The sequence below is a fragment of the Mus caroli genome, unplaced genomic scaffold, assembly GCF_978045245.1.
Source record: "Mus caroli unplaced genomic scaffold, Mus_caroli_1 scaffold_14, whole genome shotgun sequence".
Taxonomy (NCBI): domain Eukaryota; kingdom Metazoa; phylum Chordata; class Mammalia; order Rodentia; family Muridae; genus Mus; species Mus caroli.
Window position 1 is genome coordinate 48,307,269 of NW_028227269.1, and position 19,674 is coordinate 48,326,942.

The 19,674-nt window shown below is 37.6% G+C and overlaps 1 long non-coding RNA gene across 1 annotated transcript in view; it reads right to left on the reverse strand.

The window, feature by feature from the left end:
• Nucleotides 1-279: 279 nt before the first annotated feature.
• LOC115032757 (uncharacterized) overlaps nucleotides 280-19,674 on the reverse strand; it is a 54,404-nt gene continuing 35,009 nt past the window's right edge. Inside the window, exons 2-4 of the long non-coding RNA XR_003838357.2 lie at nucleotides 8,555-8,664; nucleotides 6,329-6,466; nucleotides 280-673 (exon numbers count right to left, since the gene is read on the reverse strand). This is a non-coding gene — a long non-coding RNA (uncharacterized LOC115032757). The remainder of the gene's footprint in view (nucleotides 674-6,328; nucleotides 6,467-8,554; nucleotides 8,665-19,674) is intronic.

Here is a 19,674-nt window from a genome sequence, read left to right on the forward strand (position 1 = left end):
TAATAACACCATAGAGGTGAGAATTGCTCTACCTAAAATCTTTTCTTTATATTACTTCTAAATATTGCTACTAAGAGGTCCCTCTTCAGTAACAAATTATTTCTTTGAATATGCCTAATTCTTGCCTATATACAGTTTCCTATATTTAAGTCCCAAATAGGATGGGAAACACATAATGAAAAGGATGATTGGTCTGTTTTCCTCTAATTATATGCATTATACTTAGAAAGCATTGTATAATTACAGGGGTCAAAAGAGATTTGGGTGAATTAATTGACTAAATAGTTCAACGTAGATCACATGCAATACTGGTTCAAATTTTTATTTTTATTTTCCTTTGTCTATATCCTTTGCTACACAACTTATAGGTAAGTACTATCTCTTGGCTTCATTTGCAAATGAAAACAGCTAAAGTAGTGACACTTTTGTGATCAGTGCACTAGAATATGTGATTGCTGAGTACTTAGTCTAAATGAAAGACATGGAAGAATGCTATGAAATGTCTCTTGGATATGGTGGTCTGGTCTTCGTACTCACAAACTCACAGCCTCTGTGCTTCCTGCATAGGATTCAGACAAGATTCCATCAGTGATGGGAGAGGATCTTGAAAGGCTTCAACCTTTCCTGAGGACCCGTTGACAGAGAGGGGCTGCTGGGGAGGGCAAGGCACTGTCTGCAGAAATAAAGTCATTAGTAAGCTGTCCATTGTCTAGTAAATCATTCCCAACTCATGCTCATGTAAGCAATCCTTATTAAACTCAGTAGGCTCTGTCTCTGTCTGTCTTCCCTCCCTTGCCCAACACACACAGAAAACAAGGGTGCAGGGAGAGTGAATGAGAGAATAAGATGGAATGGGAACAAGAAGATATGGAAAAGGGATCAAGTGGTCAATATGAACAAAATACATTATATATGTATATAGGTCTTTCAAAGAGTAATTTTTAAATGTATTATAAATGGGTTGTAAAGTGTATAGTCTTTTGTGACCAACTCCTCCAACTAAGTGTAGTGCATCAGAGATTTAATACTGTTGTCAGTAATTTGTAAAACTTTATTAGCCATTTTTTTATTAAATAAATCTAACATATATTTTGCTACAACAACAACAAAAAAGTGTTTTCCCTTGGAATGGGAAAACAGGTAACTTGCTTAAATGTAGCCATATTTATGTACTGGTCAATTAAATACTATCAAATGTGTTATCAACAGGATCCAGGATTACATATGAGCCATCAAGCAAGATCAGTATAGCATCCCAAGAGACTAGTCAGGATGCAGGAGCAATAAGTCCTTGCTGTGCTATGTTATGCCACAGGATTTCTGTGATCATGTAATATAGAATATGTTTGTGATGATAGATATTAATTCAAAGACTAATACGATCACATTAAGAGGGTCTACAAAGTACAGGTGTAAGAAAGAAGGTATAAAGTTTACTGAAGGGGATGGGAATATTTCAGTCAATAAAGTGCTTGCCACTTACTCAAGGGGTCTGAGCATCAGTGGTCCACACCTGTAATCTCATTGTTAGGAAAATGAAGACAGGAGGATTCCTAGAGCTGCTGAAATTTGGGGTAGCTGAATTATTGAGCTCTGGATTGTAGGAACGACCTTGTGTTCAGAGCAAAGATAATGAAGAACTGAGGAAGACACCCAGTCAAACTGGTCTCCACATACACATGCACAAATATGAAAGTACACACACACACACATACACACACACACGGGGTGGGGGGAATGGAGAGGGAGAAACAGAGAGAGGGGGGAGGTAGGGAGAGAGAGAGAGAGATTTAGCACTAGCGAAAAAATGACATAGTTTCTATATTTAAATAAGTCAGTGACTTTTCAGTATTAGAATATGATTTATGTTGTGATAATTTCACGTCTTCAAAAGCCATATGATACATACAACTCAAATCATACCACTCAACATTTTTTCTTAAATATATTTGAGATATCAAAATAAATTTTGTTACTAGGTAAAGGTAAATATGAATCTTGAACAAAGTCTGGAGTATTAGGCTAGCTCAAAGCAACATACAGCATTAAAATCCTTTTTAGACGTGATAGAATTTGTATCTTTATTTAGTAAATGATGAAAATTTATTGTAATTAGTTTTTTAAAGAAAAGCGACTTGAGAAGGTTTCTATATTTTGGGCTTAGGTCAAGTCTATGCTTGGATGCAGTGCAGAGATTGGCAGATCACAGGAATACCAGGCCCAGCTTATGTATCTGCACCACAGAACTTGTATCTATTGCTCAAGAAAAACCATGAAAGACAGAGTGGGTTGATTGCAAATCAGCATAACAGACATTTGTTATGTGACTGCTTCTCCTAGAGAGGACTACATAAGAACCAAACAATCACAATATCAATAGACACACTAAAACGTAAAAAAAAAAAAAAAAAAAAAAAAAAAAAAAAAAAAAAAAAACCAACTCACAGGGCCCCAAGGAATTTAAAAAAAGAACTAACGTCACTAATGCCTGAGAATTTGCCTCTCCCATAGAAGAGTTTCTGATTAGTAATTCAGTACAAAATGATTATCTCTGAGACCATCTGTGCATAAACAACAAAAAGTGGACTCAGGAAGTTGCGTTTGTGTATTTGTGCATATATGCATATCTGTGCAGCAATAACAATTTTAAAAGTGTCTATTAATTTACGAGGAAAGGGCACTGCACTGAATAGAGAAAGGGGAGATGGGAGGGTAGAGGGAGCAAAGGGAAAGTAACGTGAAACAATTATATTTTAATTCAAAACAATGATAAAATGTAAGGAAAGATTATGATAAACCAAGGCAGTCAGCATTATATGAAGGATGCCTAGAAATTAAAAGAAAATGTACATAGTAAAGAATATAAGATGGAAGGTGTGCAGGCAAGTAAAAGCTTTTGGATTAACGAAATGAAATGGGATATGAAAACATGCTTTTGGAAGTGGAAATATAGGTGTTGTTTGAACACTACATGTGTCATGTGTTTCCATTGGGGAGAATATGTACATAAGTTGTAATCTGGAAATGAAAGGTTTGCAGTGATAGATCTGGTAGAATTTGGTACATCTTCATATAGAGTTGAAATGTGGGCGAAATTAAGATGTATATTGTGAGGAATTGCAGGCTGGTATCCAGTTGAGCTGAGGTCTGAACCCCGATGGTATTAATTCACCTACCTGACACGACACAGTAGGCATTCCCTCTTGCTCCTGGAACTCTGGCCCCTGCCTAAGGTAACACCTCCCACAGCCCCCACAAGAGAAGCATGGTCAGTAGTCATGTAAGCAATGGCCCAAGCTTCTGATCTTCAGGCTAAACTCCTCCCCAGTTACCTAGCAACAGTGAAGACCATAAAAAGAGGTGCTCAGCTCCTATCGTGCTCTCTTACTCTCTCACTTCTCTGTCCTCTCACTTCTCTCTCCTCTTTCTCTTTGTCTTGTTCTTTCCTCTCCTCTCTCCTTCTCTCCTTCTCTCCTTTCTCTCTCTTTCTCTCTAGCCTTTTCTCTCTCTCTCTCTCTCTCTCTCTCTCTCTCTCTCTCTCTCTCTCTCTCTCTCTCTCTCTCTCTCTCTCTCTCTCTCTCTCCAACCTTCTCTCTTTCCCCTGCACTTCTGTAATAAAACTCTTAAACCATCAAGGCCCGCTGCACACTCTGGTGAGTGTTGGGAACTTCTTCCCCCATTCCCTCTCTCCCACAACCCTGGTGGCTATAAAAAGTAGCTCTGGGGGGTCCCCAGGCAGGGCTGCCCCTTGGCCACCCCATGAAGAGTGGGTTAGAGGAATGCCCACCCAGGGATGAGTGGATAGGGTAGATAGCAGCCCTCCCACACACGACTGACATGAGAATAGGGAAACTCTGGCAGGGCGTGGGAATCTTTTTCCTATCCCACTTCTCCCCGGGACCCCTCCCTTTTATTTTTTTCCCAACAGAATATTTCCTAGTTTGCTATTTATTGTTGAGATAAGCACCATGACCAAAACCACCTGATGGGGGAAAGACTATTTTAGCTTACAAGTGATTTTAAAAAGGAAATAAAAAAGGAATAGACATGGCTGATGGTGGAGAAGAAAATTTGTTATAGATAAAAGGGAGAACATAGTGAGAAGCAAAGACATCTGAGAGAGTCCAGAGTTCAAATGGCCAGACTGAGCTGAGCCATGAAAGGAAAGAATGGGAAAGAGAGCAAGAAAGGAGCCACTGACAAAGAGGGACAGCCTTAGTCAAGAGACTGGCTAAGAGACTAGGATGATAAAGGGTTGACAAAAGACCAGATAACCAAATGGCTGAATTACATAGAGGAAGGGACTTTTGTGGGGAAGGGTGGCCCAACCCCTGGGCTGAGGAGATCTGGGGTAGGGGGCATTGTATGCCAGCTATATCCTGTAACAGTTAGGAACTGAGGGATGTTGGAAGAACCTCGTGGCCAGGTCCACTTTGATATATTAAATAACCTCAACCACTTGTGCAGGGTTTGAGAAATAATAATAAGTTACAGTCCATTAGGACAAGAGTTTCAGCAGGAACATGGAGGCAGGAACTGAAGCAGGGAACATTAAAGAATGTTACTTAGTGGCTTGCTCTCCATGACTTGCTGAGCCTGCTTTCTTATGTAGCCAGGTATCATGTGCCCAGAGGTGATACCATCCACAGTAGTCTGGGCCCACCCACATCAGTAATTAATAATTAAAAAAAAAACTATAGACATGCCCATATGTAAATCTGATGGAGGAAGTTCTCTAATTGAAGTTCCCTTTTCTAAGGTATGTCAAATTTGCAAAACCCAACCACTCAAAATGAAGACAAACTCCTACTAAAATATTCAAGATAAAATCCCATTTCTGTGCAGTTGTTGATTGATGAGCCCATAAGATGCCAATGACTCAAACCAGTCATCAAACAGGTGAATTTGGTTAAACTCAGTTACAAAATACATTTTAAAAGACAAAAATCTGAGAAAGGTACTTACAGAGAGGAAAAAGTTAATAAGTATAGGAAGGAGAGAAGAAAGAGCATGGGGGGAAGTAACCAGAATGTATTATGTGTTATGTGTGCATGAATTATGTGTGCAAGTATTATGTATGCAAACAATTGTCAAAGAATAAAACTCTGAAGATTACTTAAGAAGATTCCATGACAGGATAAGAGCTACCATGAAGAAGGTGGTTAACGTACGGTCCAAATGGTTATGTGGAATGCAGATGAAATAAAATTGAATGATAAAGTTTTCTTGACTGTGCAGGCAACGTTTGGTTGAACAATACATTATAAATTGTTCTACTTCACTTAGAAATCAGACATAAAATGGTCTAGAATCTTGAGGCTAAATATATAGATTCTTAAATTATAGGAACATTAAATTTATAAGAAAAAATTGTGGCATTTTCTTTATTTTGCAGTCCTAGCTAAACCAAGATGGGATGTGTTCTTTGCAGCTGAAATTTCTTGGCAGTTTTGATGAGTGTGGCAGATTGTATTTTCCAAAAATGGTCACAGCAATATTTCCAGTTCTTCATGCTTCTCCAGCAGAATGCTGCTCTGCAGGAGTGGAAGGGCAGTGCTCCTTCTCCCAAATTGAACAAAATATGGCAGGAGAGATTTTCTGAGACCCGGAGAGCTAGCTTATACCAGAGATGGAGTTTCCATTGGCCCTGGGAACCATGCCACTGCTTATTTTTTTTAAAAGAACTCAGACCACATGCAAAAGCTACATGAAGATGTTCTGTCCAACAACCACAACTGTGATGTGTAATGGGAGCCAGCATCTAGACATGTTAACACACCAGCCATCAGAAAAATCCCATCTCCATGTCTTGGTCATGTACCAAATGATGCCAAGAAGAACTGAAATGAGCTATCTCTAGTAAGTCCTGCCAGCTCAACATTCTCTATGGCGGTTACTGACATCTTAAATTCAGCTCATCTTTCAAAAGAAATCACTGTCTGATGCTATTTTTCCTTATTCTGATCATTCTTGTAATAAAATTTTACTCATCACTTCAGATCATAGTATTCTACATGATTTTATATAATACTGGGCTTCATAAAGATTTTGTTTTTCAAGTTATCATATCCCCCCACCCCCCGCAACATTGCCTTTCTGCCCTTTAGCTAGTCCCATCTTCAGACAGTCTTCTTGGCTCCCATACTGACTCTTCTGCATTCAAGTCATACCTACAATTGTATACGTAATATATGGAAAGATGATGGGTGGATGGATGGATGGATGGATGGATGGATGGATGGATGGATGAATATAGATATGTGTGGCCTTATGAATTGATATCTCAAGTTCCATCCATTTTCCAGCAAACGTCATGTTATTCTTCTACCTTTTTTTTTTTCATGTTTGCTCTCCTTTCTCATCAACGTAATCTTCCACTGTTTCATAGGTCTCTATTAGAAGTGTTAGCACAATAGCTCTTTGTTTCCTTTTGCGTCCAGTTCTTCTCTTATACACAGCATCACATCTGCCATTAAAAGAATATATTCTCGTAAGGCAAGTCCTTAAACATTTTCCATAAGTTTGTCTCAAAATATACATGAAATAATGCGTGTATTTTTGCTCTACTGTTACAGGACTCAGATAGGTTGTTTCAGCATGCTCTTGTCAACGTACAGAGAAATAATAACCATTGAATAAGCAAAGACTTTCTATCCCCTCATTCTTTGGTCCTTTTACTCTTTCTTTCTTCTGCGATGGAGTGCTATCTCCTATGACAATGTATGTTTAATTAAATTCAATATATCCAGATACTGTGATTTTTTATGTATGATTTTTTAATGTAAGAACTTTCTTGATTCATTTAACTAAACAATTATTCATTTCTCTCAATGCCTAAGTCATATGACATATAAAAATGAAACATCTTTGTTTTTATGTACCTATTGATTGTTCACTATATAAGATTTGTATCTTCATGATCATGAGTCTAACATGTTGTATTTAAATAGTTAGAAAATAAATCAGCACTCTAAATTGAGCCCCCAAAAAATGGAAAAGAAGAAAGAGAAAGATAAACTGTGACAATTTCTCATGAAACAGATTTAAGTTTTCCATTTTCATAAAGCTATGCTACTTTCAAATAGCGCAGGTATCATACCAATGAGTCCTAGTTGTTTATCTATAACTTGGCATTTCCTGCCTAAAACCTGGTTTAGCACATACAATGTAATGTACTGAAATGAAGTTTTGAAAATTTACTTTTAAAAGAAAGAAATCCCAAGGGATAATTTCAGTCAAACCTATGGAAAAGACTTTCCTAACAAATATTTTAAGTAATAAAATAGTCAATTTTAGTTTAATTTGTGTCTTATTTTAAAATACATATTGTACAGCTATTAAGTATGAAATAATAGCAGTAACAAAACTGTAAGAGTGATGAGTCATACAGTGAGCAACTGTTGTTGCCAAGAAAAATATTAAGCAGTAAATTATGAATATCACCTGTACAATCTCCTTTAAGACCTATAGAATTCTGAGGTGTATATTTTATACTAACTCCATTCTACATATAGAATATGGTCCATGGACATTTAGAGAAATGGCAGAGCTTGGATGATGAGAAGAGTGAGATTTTTCCTATTAGCTCATGATGGCAAGTCTGGGAACTTAAAACAGGAATTCAAAACCAATTTGAATGTCTGCTTACTTCACCCCATTAAATCTGTCAAATTATGCTAATAGTAAATTATATCTAAACTAAGACAATGTACTATTTATAACAATGGGAAGGTACCTCTGATCTGTGCTCTTAATGGTCACTCAAATTCCAGGCATTTTTACATAATGTAAAGCTAATCAAAGAAATATTATATATCTGAATATGTAACACGATGTTGCATAATTTATCAACTAATATACTTCAGTAATTAATAAAGTGAAGCAAAGCACAATTTGAAGGTATAAAGTCTCTCCATTGAAATCCAGACTTTCTCGATTGAGTGCATGTCCTTCAAGGAAGGATCCTAACTAGAGAATGTACCCAAGGAGCTGAAGGGGTCTGAAACCCTATAGGAGGAACAACAATATGAACTAACCAGTACCCCCCAGAGCTCATGTCTTCTGCTGCGTATGTAGCAGAAGTTGACCTTGTCAGCCATCATTGGTAAGAGAGGCCCCCGTGTCTTGCAAACTCTATATGCCCCAGTACAGGGGAACACCAGGGCCAAGACGTGGGAGTGGGTGGGTAGGGGAGCAGGGCGGGGAGGGGAGAGGGTATAGGGAACTTTTGGGATAGCATATGAAATGTATATAAAGAAAATAATAAATAAAAAAAAATTAAAAAAGAAATTGAAAAAGAAAGAAATGTGTTTTTAAACCTACTTTTACCCAGGCTTGAGCTACTCAGCTATGTATCAGCAACATTTTTTTTTAATAATCAAAAAAAATTTTGCAGCAACTACATAGCATCAAGACTTTCCATCAGGAACTACCCTGCATGCATCTAACTAGGGCAATGAGCAAGTCTCGATCCAAAGATTTACAGTTTTTAGTGTTTGCAATAACATTTATTACTAGTGATGTGATCTATGATCACAGATTTTCAAATACTTACCATGTCTTTACTGTTGAGAACAATCGATGGAGATAGGAAGAAGCACTACCAAACAGGGCAGAGGGAGTTGGAGTCACACCCTCATCCACAAGCACAGGAGATAGGTGTGGCTGAATAAAATGAGAAGAAAACAGAAGTAGCAGAAAGGAAGCCATTGGAATCAGAATTGTGGAGGTTTTATTATTCTAAGTAGCTTCAACTCCAAAGTACAGTCATCAAAGAGATGACTAGTGTCTATAGCACTCAGAGTTAATAAGTCGTTAGCTAGAGTTCAAAAGTGCTGTATGCATGGACAAAGAGTTCAGGAGATGATCATGGAGAAAAGGAGGTTGAATCAGTTGCCAGAATCTTTTTTCATGACCCTGTGCATTTACAAAGGCTGCTTCTTCTGCCTGGAATATCTTTACAACCACCTATTTGCCTGTCAATGTTCTATGCCTTTTTTCAAGTACCTGCTCAAATCTCAACCATTCTATGAATCACTGCCTATGAATCATGTCAAATTAATCCTTCCAAACTCTGTGATCCATAGCATTTTATTCTCACCTTGATTATAGCATTTAACATATTGAACTGTATCTATATTTTCAAAATACTTTTCTCCATTGCACTGTGAACTTCTCAATGGTAGCACCACTCTGTACTCTCCAATAAGTTCTATAACAAAAAACACAGGCTATATAGCCAGGTCTTATCCATATGGCTTTTTTTAAAGAAATAATGAACAAATAAGTAATAGATCCCATGAAAATATATAAGAAGACAATTAATTATTATACAAAGGCTGAAGAGTATGTCACATAAAAAGATTCAATTGTAATAGATATTTAAAAGGGAAAGTTTCCGACTGTGTGAAAACTTTAGGAGTATTTGGCAAAGGGTGAATTGTCTGTTGTACATTAGTGCATTCTGCTAGTTTTTATTCTTTCTTCATAAAATATTAATTTTAACAAATACCTATAAGATTGTGATACATTGTTGCTGTATGGCTGTATGATTAAGGAAATATTCTGCATATGCATATATGTGTGTTTTTGGAGAAAAGGTTTGATTTGACTCAGGTTGACCTTGCACTTGGCCACACAGCCAAGAATTGAACCTTCAGCCTCCCATCTCCCAAGTGCTAGGGTTGCAGAAGTGTCCCCTTGTGCCTAGAAATATATTCTTCACAAGAAAGAACAACATAAAATTATTACTCAATATGGGACTTTTGTTGCAGAACTATGTACCCAAACCTGAAGAAACATAGAGAACAAATAAAAACTCATTAGGCAGAGGGGTTCCCTGAGGCTCTAATAGAGTGGTGGTTCTCTGATAATTCTACGGTGGAAAAGGCAAAGGTCTCTTCAACATGAAGGCCTCAGTGCTGTTGTACTGTGGAGTACCTCCTTCCAAGCTAAAATACTACAAATGGCATTCCCTATACAATAGTAAGCTGATAAAAAGCTTTTGAACTAAAAAGGCTCCATGAGGAAACCTATTTAAGAAAGATAAAATGCAGGTGCTTTAGTGGAAGTCTGAGCCGAATGGAACCATATTTGAAGTAGAAACCACTTAAGAGATTCACTACTCAAGTATGCAGCAATGGATAGGGAAAACGTATTACAGACCATCCAGATGATTCAGTGCGCATGAGCTTGCTCTGTAGATCTGATAGCCTGAGTTAAATGTCAGGGACACACAGAAGAAGGGAGAAGAAAAGAACTGACTGTACATATTGACCCTCTGACCCCCACATGTGTGTCATGGCCTTATCACCCACATTTACACATACAACACAAGAACAGCAACAATAACAATAACTAGATTTCTCTTAATATGGAAGAGATTTAAAATGGGAAACAAGATTTTAGCCCCTAAGTGATGCCAATTCATTTTAAATTATTTAAAAATTAATTAAAACAAGAGATAAAATAACCTAATTTTACCAATAAACATTTTAAGGAGATATTTCTTGTGGTTGAGAATTAGTGTGGTAGAAAATGAAAGAGACACAAAAGACAAAGATCTGTTAAGAATTTATTACAGCAACAAGCTATATCGATGAGTCACACTAGAATTGTGCAAGAGAAAGCAAAGTCAATAGAGTCAGAAACAGAACTATGAATGGTAGGGAATGTCTTTCACTTACATGGCAAATGTTTTCAAATATTATTTACCAAGTTCTTGGCTTGGCACAAAGAATTCAAAGTGAACATAATCAATATCCATTCCCAGAACACAAAATGTAACAATAAATATTTAAAATGTAATACTAAAAGTAGACTACTATGTGCAACTTCAAAGGTGTAGAGAGTGGTGCAGAGATATATACCACCAGCCCTTTAAGTAGTCACAGCGTAGAAGTTTACGCTGAAACCTAAAGAATAAATGGACAAGCTCCAGTCTGAATCATGCACAGAAAGGAAATTCTGCATAAGGAGAGCTGTGTTTGGTGGGGGTTTTACTGTAGTGAATGACAGAATTGAAAGCTGGGAGAGTGAGGAAATCAAGAATGCAATGGAAGTATGTTATTCAAGAAATTTGGCTGTTTAAACAGATGGTTTCTTCAGATCAATATGGAATCAAAGCAGAATTTCATTTTTCTTTCTTTCATTGAGTTATAATTTACATACAAGAAAATCACTGATGTCAAGTATACAATTATAATAATTTGAAAAATTGCTCTCTCTTTATAACCATCACTTCATCCGAGGTATGAAATATTTCCACTGCCCCAGAGAGTTCCCTCACGTCTCATTCAAGTTAACCTCTTAATGAACTGATTTTCATCACTGTAGATTCATTATGTGTGTTCTGGGATTTTATATTAATGGAAGCAGATACTATTTTTATTCTTTTTGTCTAACTTTATGAGATTTGTTTATTTGTGATGTCTATCAGCAGTTTGCTTCATTTTGGTTCTGACAAGTACAGAAACACCTTGGCTTACAAAGGGAGTACCTAGAGATTATAGCATTAATGAGAAATGTCACAATCAACATATAGTTAGCATGCCTAGTATATTGAACACCTTATATTATCAATGCAATATGTTATAGAATATCGGCATAATAGTCCCTGAACGTCTGAGGCAGGAGGATGTATTGTTTGTGGTCAGCCTGGCCATTTTATAAAGCAAACTCTCAAGCCCTTTGCCCCAGTAAAATCTAGTATACTGTACAGTGTTGCTTTTCTGTTTGTAAAACTCTGTGGATAACTGGGGGCCTAGGCCCACTCTATCATCATGCAGTATGCTAGCACTTGCTAGCGTGAGGTAAATAAGAATTCAAATGTTCAAGTCTTGTTCTTTCCGAACACCATTTTGTAAGGCAAAAGTGGTTAAATTATCAAGATTAAAGTTGAGAGTCACCTGCATTTTTCTTTCAATTTTTATTATTTTATTTCATTTAAATTCCGGTTGCTGCCCCCACCTCTGTCCCCCCCTCCCACACTTCCTTATCCTATTCCTCCTCCCCCATGCCTCCCAGAAAGTGCTCCCCGTCACCACCAGGTGTCCCCCTTCCCTGGAGCCTCAAGTATCTCAAAGATTAAGCACATCTTCTCCCACTAAGGTCTGACCAAGCAGTCCTCTGCTATATTTGTGCCAGGGACCTCAAACTGGCTCTTGTATGCTCCTGGTTTTTCGCTCACTTCGTGGGAGTTTCCTGGGGTCTGAGTAAGTTGAGATTGCTAGCCTTCCTATAGGGTTGCTCTCCCCTTCAGCTTCTTTAAACCTTCCCCTGATTCAACCATAGGCTTCTCTGACTTCAGCCCAATGGTTGGGTGTAAGTATCTGCTTCTGCCTCAGGCAGCTGCTTGTGGGGTCTCCCAGAGGCAACCATGCCAGACTCCTGTCTGTAAGCACATCATATCATCAGTAATATTGTCAGACTTTGGTGCCTTCCCTTGAGATGGATTCCAAGTTGTCTGGTCATTGATCATCTTTCCTTCAGTCTCTTTTCCTCCATTTTTGTCCCTGCAGTTCTTTTAGACAGGAACAGTTCTGGGTCTCTACTGGATGTAGGCTCTTTGAGTCCCCTCTCCCCAGTGCTGGACATTTTAGCTAAGGTCATCCCCATTGAGTCCTGAGAGTCTCTCACTTCCTTGGTCTCTGGTTCTTTCTAGAGGTCCCCCTCACCCCACTCCCATTCTCTTGACCCTCTGGGCTTCTTTCCTGTTCCCCCAATCTGATTCTGTTCCCCTTTCCCCCTCCCCTTCCCATCTCCCATTCAGGTCCCTCCCTCCCTCTGCCTCCCATGATTATTTTCTTCCCCCTTCTAAGTGGAATTGAAACATCTTCAATTGAGCCTTTCTACCTTTTACACTTCTTACAGTCTGTAGGTTGTGTCCCAGATATTCTGTACTTCTTGACTAATATCCACTAATCAGTGAGTACATACCATGTATGTCTTTTTGGGTCTGAGTTACCTCACTCAGGATAATATTTTCTAGTTCCATCCACTTCCCTGCAAAATTCATGTCATTGTTTATAATAACTGAATAGTATTTCACTGTGTAAAGGAACCACATTTTGTGTATCCATTCTTTAATTGAGGGAAATCTGAGTTGTTTCCAGCTTCTGGCTATTACAAATGAGGCTGTTATGAACATGATAGCACAAATGGTCTTGTGGTATGATGGGGCATCTCTTGGGTATATGCCTAAGAGTGATATACCTGGGTCCTCAGGTAGATCTATTTCCATTATTCTGAAAAATTGCCAGATTCATTCCTAGAGTAGCTGTCTCAGCTTGAAGTCCCACCTGCAATGGAGGAATGTTGCTACTTCACCACATCCTTGCCAGTCTGTGCTGTCACTTGATGTTTTTTGTCCTAGCTTTATCTAATGGTTATTTTTGTGTTTCTTCCTCCTCCCTTCTTCAAAGCCATCCTCCCTCTGCCGGCCTCTTCCCATCAAGCTGGACTAAATTCTCCTAGTTTCCTCTCCAAAAATCCCCTATTTCCCTCCTGCCTCACCCTGCTCCCCAACCCACCCACTCCTGGTTCCTGGCCCTAGCATTCCCCAATGCTGGGGCATAGAACCTTCACAGGACCAAGGGCCTCTCCTCCCATTGATGCCCAACTAGGCCATCCTCTGCTATGTACACAACTAGAGCCATGAGTCCCAACATGTGTTTTCTTTGATTGGTGGCTTAGTCCCAGGGAGCTCTGGGGGTACTGGTACTGGTTGAGTTTTTGATAGTTGCTATTCTGATTGGTGTAAAGTGAAACCTCAGGGTCGTTTTGATTTGCATTTCACTGATTACTAAAGACTTTGAATATTTCTTTTAGTGCTTCTCAGCCATTCAAAATTCTTCTGCTGGGAATTATGTTTAGCTGTGTACCCCACTTTTTTCTATTGGCTTGTTTGGTTTGGGGGAGGTTAACCTATATACTATGTCACTCTTTTTCTTATTTGACTGTTAATACCTATGTTTTTCTTTTTCTTTCTTAAACTAGTTTTTATGGACACCATATGTACTCATTCTAGAACTACTAGGTATATGATTGGTGCATATTTGATGTTATGAGAAAATTCTAATCTGTTTTTCTCCCAGGTGGTTGTTATCACTTTGCTTTTCCATCCTCAGAGTTCACTACCAGGTCCTTCCCAGGAATCAATGCATTTTTACTTTAGTAATTCCAGACCATTAAGGTTTGATTTATATGCAGTACCTTTGTAGCTAATTATGTAATCTTTACTTTATGGCCTTAATAGTTTTCTCTATGAATGTGATGAAGAGCCTGTTCAAGAATGTTAACAGCAAAGTTGCGGGTCTTTAAATATGAAAAGCCAAGAATCATTTGTGAGTGAGAAGTTCAAATATAAATGAGAAAAAATAATGTACCACTGCATATAATGTCTCTTGGGAATGTTAGATTAGTAGCTTAATTTTTAAAATAATGTTGGGGCTGCAGACACAGCCTTACATTACTACTGATAAGAAACCTTTGGGAACATTTGGTTTGCGTTTTGTTTTCTTTTGTTTTGTTTTAACTATACATCATCCTTTCCTGATTTGGAAACTGCAAATGATTTTGTATTTGTTCTAAAGGTTACAGTTGTCCTATTTGTAACAGGTACGATGATATTCAGATGGATCCAAACTAATGGGGTATAAAAAGCAATGGAAATGAGACTACTTATATTCATTTAGTGAAGTAAAACTAAGTCAATTTTCTGTGTCAAAACAACTTGCTTATAAAGGCATAGAATAAGAGGTCTAGGCCCGATGGTAAACTCCTCCCAGTGCAGGCATGAGGACCTAGGTTTGAATCCACCCCCAGCACTCAGATTTCAGTCCAGGCATAGTGTTGTAGTGTTGTGCACTGTAACCTTGGCAATACAAATGAGGAGGCATAGGATCCTTTACTTGCTAACCAGTCAGTCCAACCAAACTGGTAAGCTCCACGTCTTTAAAGTATAAGGAAGAAAGCAATTGAAGAATAAATAAAATATCAACCTTTAGGTCTCCATATTCACATGCGTGGAGTGTGTGTGTATGTGTCTGTGTGCAAGCACGCACACACACACACACACACACACAATATATATATATATATATATGCATATATATATAGACACACACATATACACACACACATCCCATGTACCACATGTTTATAAAAGCATGAATATATGAAAATATATGTTTAATGATTAAGACTATAAGAAATATGATATTTGCCAGTATTTCATAGATGATTGACCCTTGTTGAAAGGCAAAACACCCAAAATGGTAATCTTGCATTTTAATAACATATATATGTTCCACTTTAAAATAGCTGTTTTCTAGTAAAGATATGAATATTTATAGGGACTCCCGTCATCTAAGAACATTTGGGTTGTTTTTTTTTTATTCTTTACAGGGTCTTAGTGACAATGTAATTGTATGTAATACAGTCCACAACTAGTTGATGTATGCAGAGGACAAGGGAAAGGCTTGTCTCTGTTAGAGCTGACTTTTCTGGGAATGCTGTTTCAGTCAGCTACTCATCCACAGCCCCATCCATGGTCCACTGGCCATGTGTTACTGGTGACCCTTTCAGCTCCCCTGTGGACTGTAAGAAAGTAAAGTTTCATGAGGACAAAGTTCGGCTGCTTTCTCATTCCTTCCGTCTGTTGCAATGATCCTTCTTTAAATCAAATGAATAAAGAAGAGAATTATAGTCTGTATTTTAGGATTGTTAAAGGTTTCTCTGTTTCTGACAGTTTGGCTTTCTTTTGTCATTTTCTCACTTAAATGTTGTAAACTCAGAAAGTGCTAAGCTAAGATGCTTTATGTAGTGTTACACATGCCATAAGACAATATTATTTTACCATGTCAAAGTTGTTTTCACCATTTGGAGCACATCTATCATCAAAACTCAATTAAATGGAGTCTCTCTATCTTCAACTAAAACAAACTGTTTACTTAGATTTTCTCAGTGTTTACTTCACAAGAGGTAAAAGACCCAAATAGTGCAGGAACATAGGTGTCTGGGGATATATCAGGGGTCAAAAAATTTAACCTAAAGAAGCGGGCCATTGAGGGGGGCTGCAACAGGAGACATCCTTTTTCTTTTGCCCAGTAAATGGAGGCATTATAATGTTATTCATACCTCACTGGTATCTGAACAATTCCTCTATTCAACCTGAAAGGGAGAAATGCTCTTTGTTGCAAAGTATTAAATTTGTCTATTGAGCTTAGTGTGTAGGCAGTTTTAAAGGGTAAAACAGGATTGGATAAGGTTTCTTTGTGGAGAGAGAGTTTTGAAACAGTGCTGCAGAAACCCTTCTTGTCTTACTTGTTCTGAAAAAAAAAAACCAAAACTCTGTTTTAGCACTTCAGATCACAAGTCAAATTTATTAAATTATTAGTTGACAAAATTTGTTTTTCATGGGGTTTTGTATTAGGTAAGCAAGTAACAAGTAGAAAATTTGACAATCGACTCAATTGTCTTTTAAATTTTGTAGCTTCAAAATCCTTCCACTGTATTTATAATTTAAACATGTCTTAAAAGCTGGTATGAACAGATTATAGTTATGGCACTTATCTGCTTATGGCCTCAGAATGCATGATGCTATTTTAGCAGGGGTGTGAATTAAATGTCTATTAATCTGCAATCTTTTTCGAATGCAACAGTGTCATGTAATTATGACAAGGGCATTGCTGAGAGCTAGCAGAGGTGTGCACTTGAATCTCACCTACGTTTGTGCTTGATGTTGTTTGGCAGAAGAAGACAGGAAGTATTCAAGTAGAGCAGAGGGACAGGGGTTCTCTGGAAGAGAAGGAGTAGCCTGTATAACACATTGCTTCTCTATCTATGCAGCTCTGATGCCTTCAACATTTCGAAATTTCTAATAATGTTTAAATGAAGTGTAGTGATGATGTGTGTGGTGGATTTTGTTGGTTGTTTTTCATGATCAGATAGAAACTAGGTAAGTTTTTTTTAGAATGTTTAGAATGTTGTCATTTGTTCTCTTTTAATCTTATCTTACCAATATTTTTGTGAAAATATACTTACTGTAAGGGAAATCTTTTTTAAAGGGAGTGTTACAGAGTCCAAAATTCTTAACATTGAGCAGCATGTTTTTGCCATGTGTACATATTTTAAGCTAAAAACAAAACCAAAAATAAGTTCCTTTGTGTTTTATTGACACCTGCCAACCAGGAAAACTTCTGAGTCTCCCCTCCACCCCTCCCATTCCTGCCAATTTTCCAACACACCAAGGTCTCTGCTAGGCTTCAGGCAGGCTCTGCTCACAAACCATATCCAGAAGAGAAGCCATAATCTGACTTGATGTTCAAAGCCTTTTGACAAACTTCTCTAAGCCTCCCACCACCACTTTCCTGAGTTAATTGTGTGCAGGCTCCTTCACACCCCCCAGCAGAAACTCCCTCTGAGTTGTATTCTTAGCAAATCCCCATATGCATCCCGATGCTTTGAGCACTTCACTGCGTCATCCATACTTTTTTGGTTTGGGTTCATTCTTGGCTTCTCCAGTCCACTTTACCTTTTACCTGCTGTTCCATGGGATAGGAATTTCTCCCCACCCCCGCTCCTGTCAGCCTCTTGGATAGATGCCAAGGTGCTGACTCACAGTGGGCAGGCACTCTGATGGAAAACTCCTTCTTTTCATGGAAATTTTAAATCCTTTTAAATGTGTTTTAATTTCAAACTTTGTTGGATGGCTGAGAATATATTACTTTTTCTCCTGCTTCCCAGTATTCTTCTAGGTCAAAAGAAAATAATTTTTTTAAATTATGATTAACATGAAAAAAGAAGTGTACCTTAGTTACATGAAAGTATCAAGAAATTTGTAAACCTCATGATGATGCACATGTTTGTCTAATTACATTCTGCCATGTGAGGTCATGAAAGTCCAGTGTTGAGGTCCAATGATATCAAAAGGCAGAACTAAATAACCTGTGCTAACAATATGTTTTCATGGATTTGTGTCACTTTACAAATATCTTTAAATTGTAATTTTTCCTTCAATAAGATATTTAAATTTGGCACTCTTTCTGTAAAATGACTTTTTTGCAAGTAATTTAAGAATATTTTTGTAAAAGATACAAATGGTTGGGGAAAATAATTAAATATTGGGTATTACAGATAAATAAGAAAAAAAATTGAAGTAAATACTTGTCCAAAAGGTTTCTCCACTTTCATGCTCACAACAGTTCATGATGGGCAGAGCTCAGCCATGGACTGTTTCACATTGCTCTGGGTTTTCTTGAAAACCCAGAAGAAACGACAAATGAGGATATGAAACTCATTAGCTCTTACACCTATGTAACTCACGTTCATAAACTCAGTTTTTGGCAAATAATAACACAATCAACCAAGATCCACTTCTCTTCTGAACTTTTACTCTCAGTGCAGACTTAGAATCCTCTCTAAGCAAGTCAGACAGACAACATAGTTTTGCATTAATCATATTTTGATGTATTTCAACACCTCTTTGCTCACCAGAAAAGCCAATGATAACTCATAAAGCCATGGTGCATGAAGTTTATACATAAAGTAAGAGCTGATATATCAAAGTGATTAAGGAAGGAAGCAGCTTTTTACAAAAGAAAAGAAAGAAAGATAATAAAAGACATAAAAGCAACAAGTAAAAAAAAGATGATATCCACAGTGAGAGGAAATCAAACATGGATACTGAAATCTTTTAATTTTTCACATGATTTCAAACAGTGAATATTAACTTCTAATTTTCACAACAGCTACTATTTGTTGAGTATTTGTCATGCATTGTGATCTTATATTCACAGCTTCTCACCATAATGATGCAGCGAATAGGTAGGTACCCCTAGTCTCTGTAAGTGAATAATTAGAGCTCTAGGTCATACACACAGACAGTAATAAAAGACAGACTTGAACTTGAAACCATATCACTTTTAAGTAAAACATGATGTTTTATTCTATATCTATTTAGTAGCATTCATTCAAATACTACTACCTTTCAAATAAAGTCTAAATATATTAAAGATGTTCTATACTTTATCAGACACTAAACAGACTTGGTAGCTCATCTGATCTTCATAGTAACTACATAAATGTGGGCAATGTCATTTACATTTTCCTATCAGAATAGCAAAACCTAGAAAAGTAATATATTGACCCCAAGATTACTTAGGAAGATCTCAAAGCAGGTGTTGGCATGAGGAGACTGTCTTAATCTACTACTCTGTTCTGTCTCTAATGATCTACTTTTCCACAAATATATACCTGTTCTCTGTCTGCACTATTCAGAAAAGGCAGGTAATATTCAGGACAAATAAATCCAAGAAAAGTCTAGTGTCCTCAACCCAGGATTAACTCTGACATCGCCCAAGGCAAGCTGCGGAGATAAACAACTGGTTTTGTGAAGGACAAGCCATAGGATGTATATAGGAAAGAGTGGTTCTGACGGCTGGCCCAGTAACATTCATACACAGGGCCACAGGGCACAATCATGTACTCTTGAGTTTGTATGTGTTTGTCAAGATTAGTTCCTGAGTAGGAAGATATACACAAGGCAAGAGTGGCTTTTAAGAGGACTGAATCCTAAAAATATGCGATGGGTTAACTATTTATGAGAGTATCTTAAAACAGGGAAAATAGATATTAACATAGATTACAGCTGAGTAGCAAATTCACAACATCAGC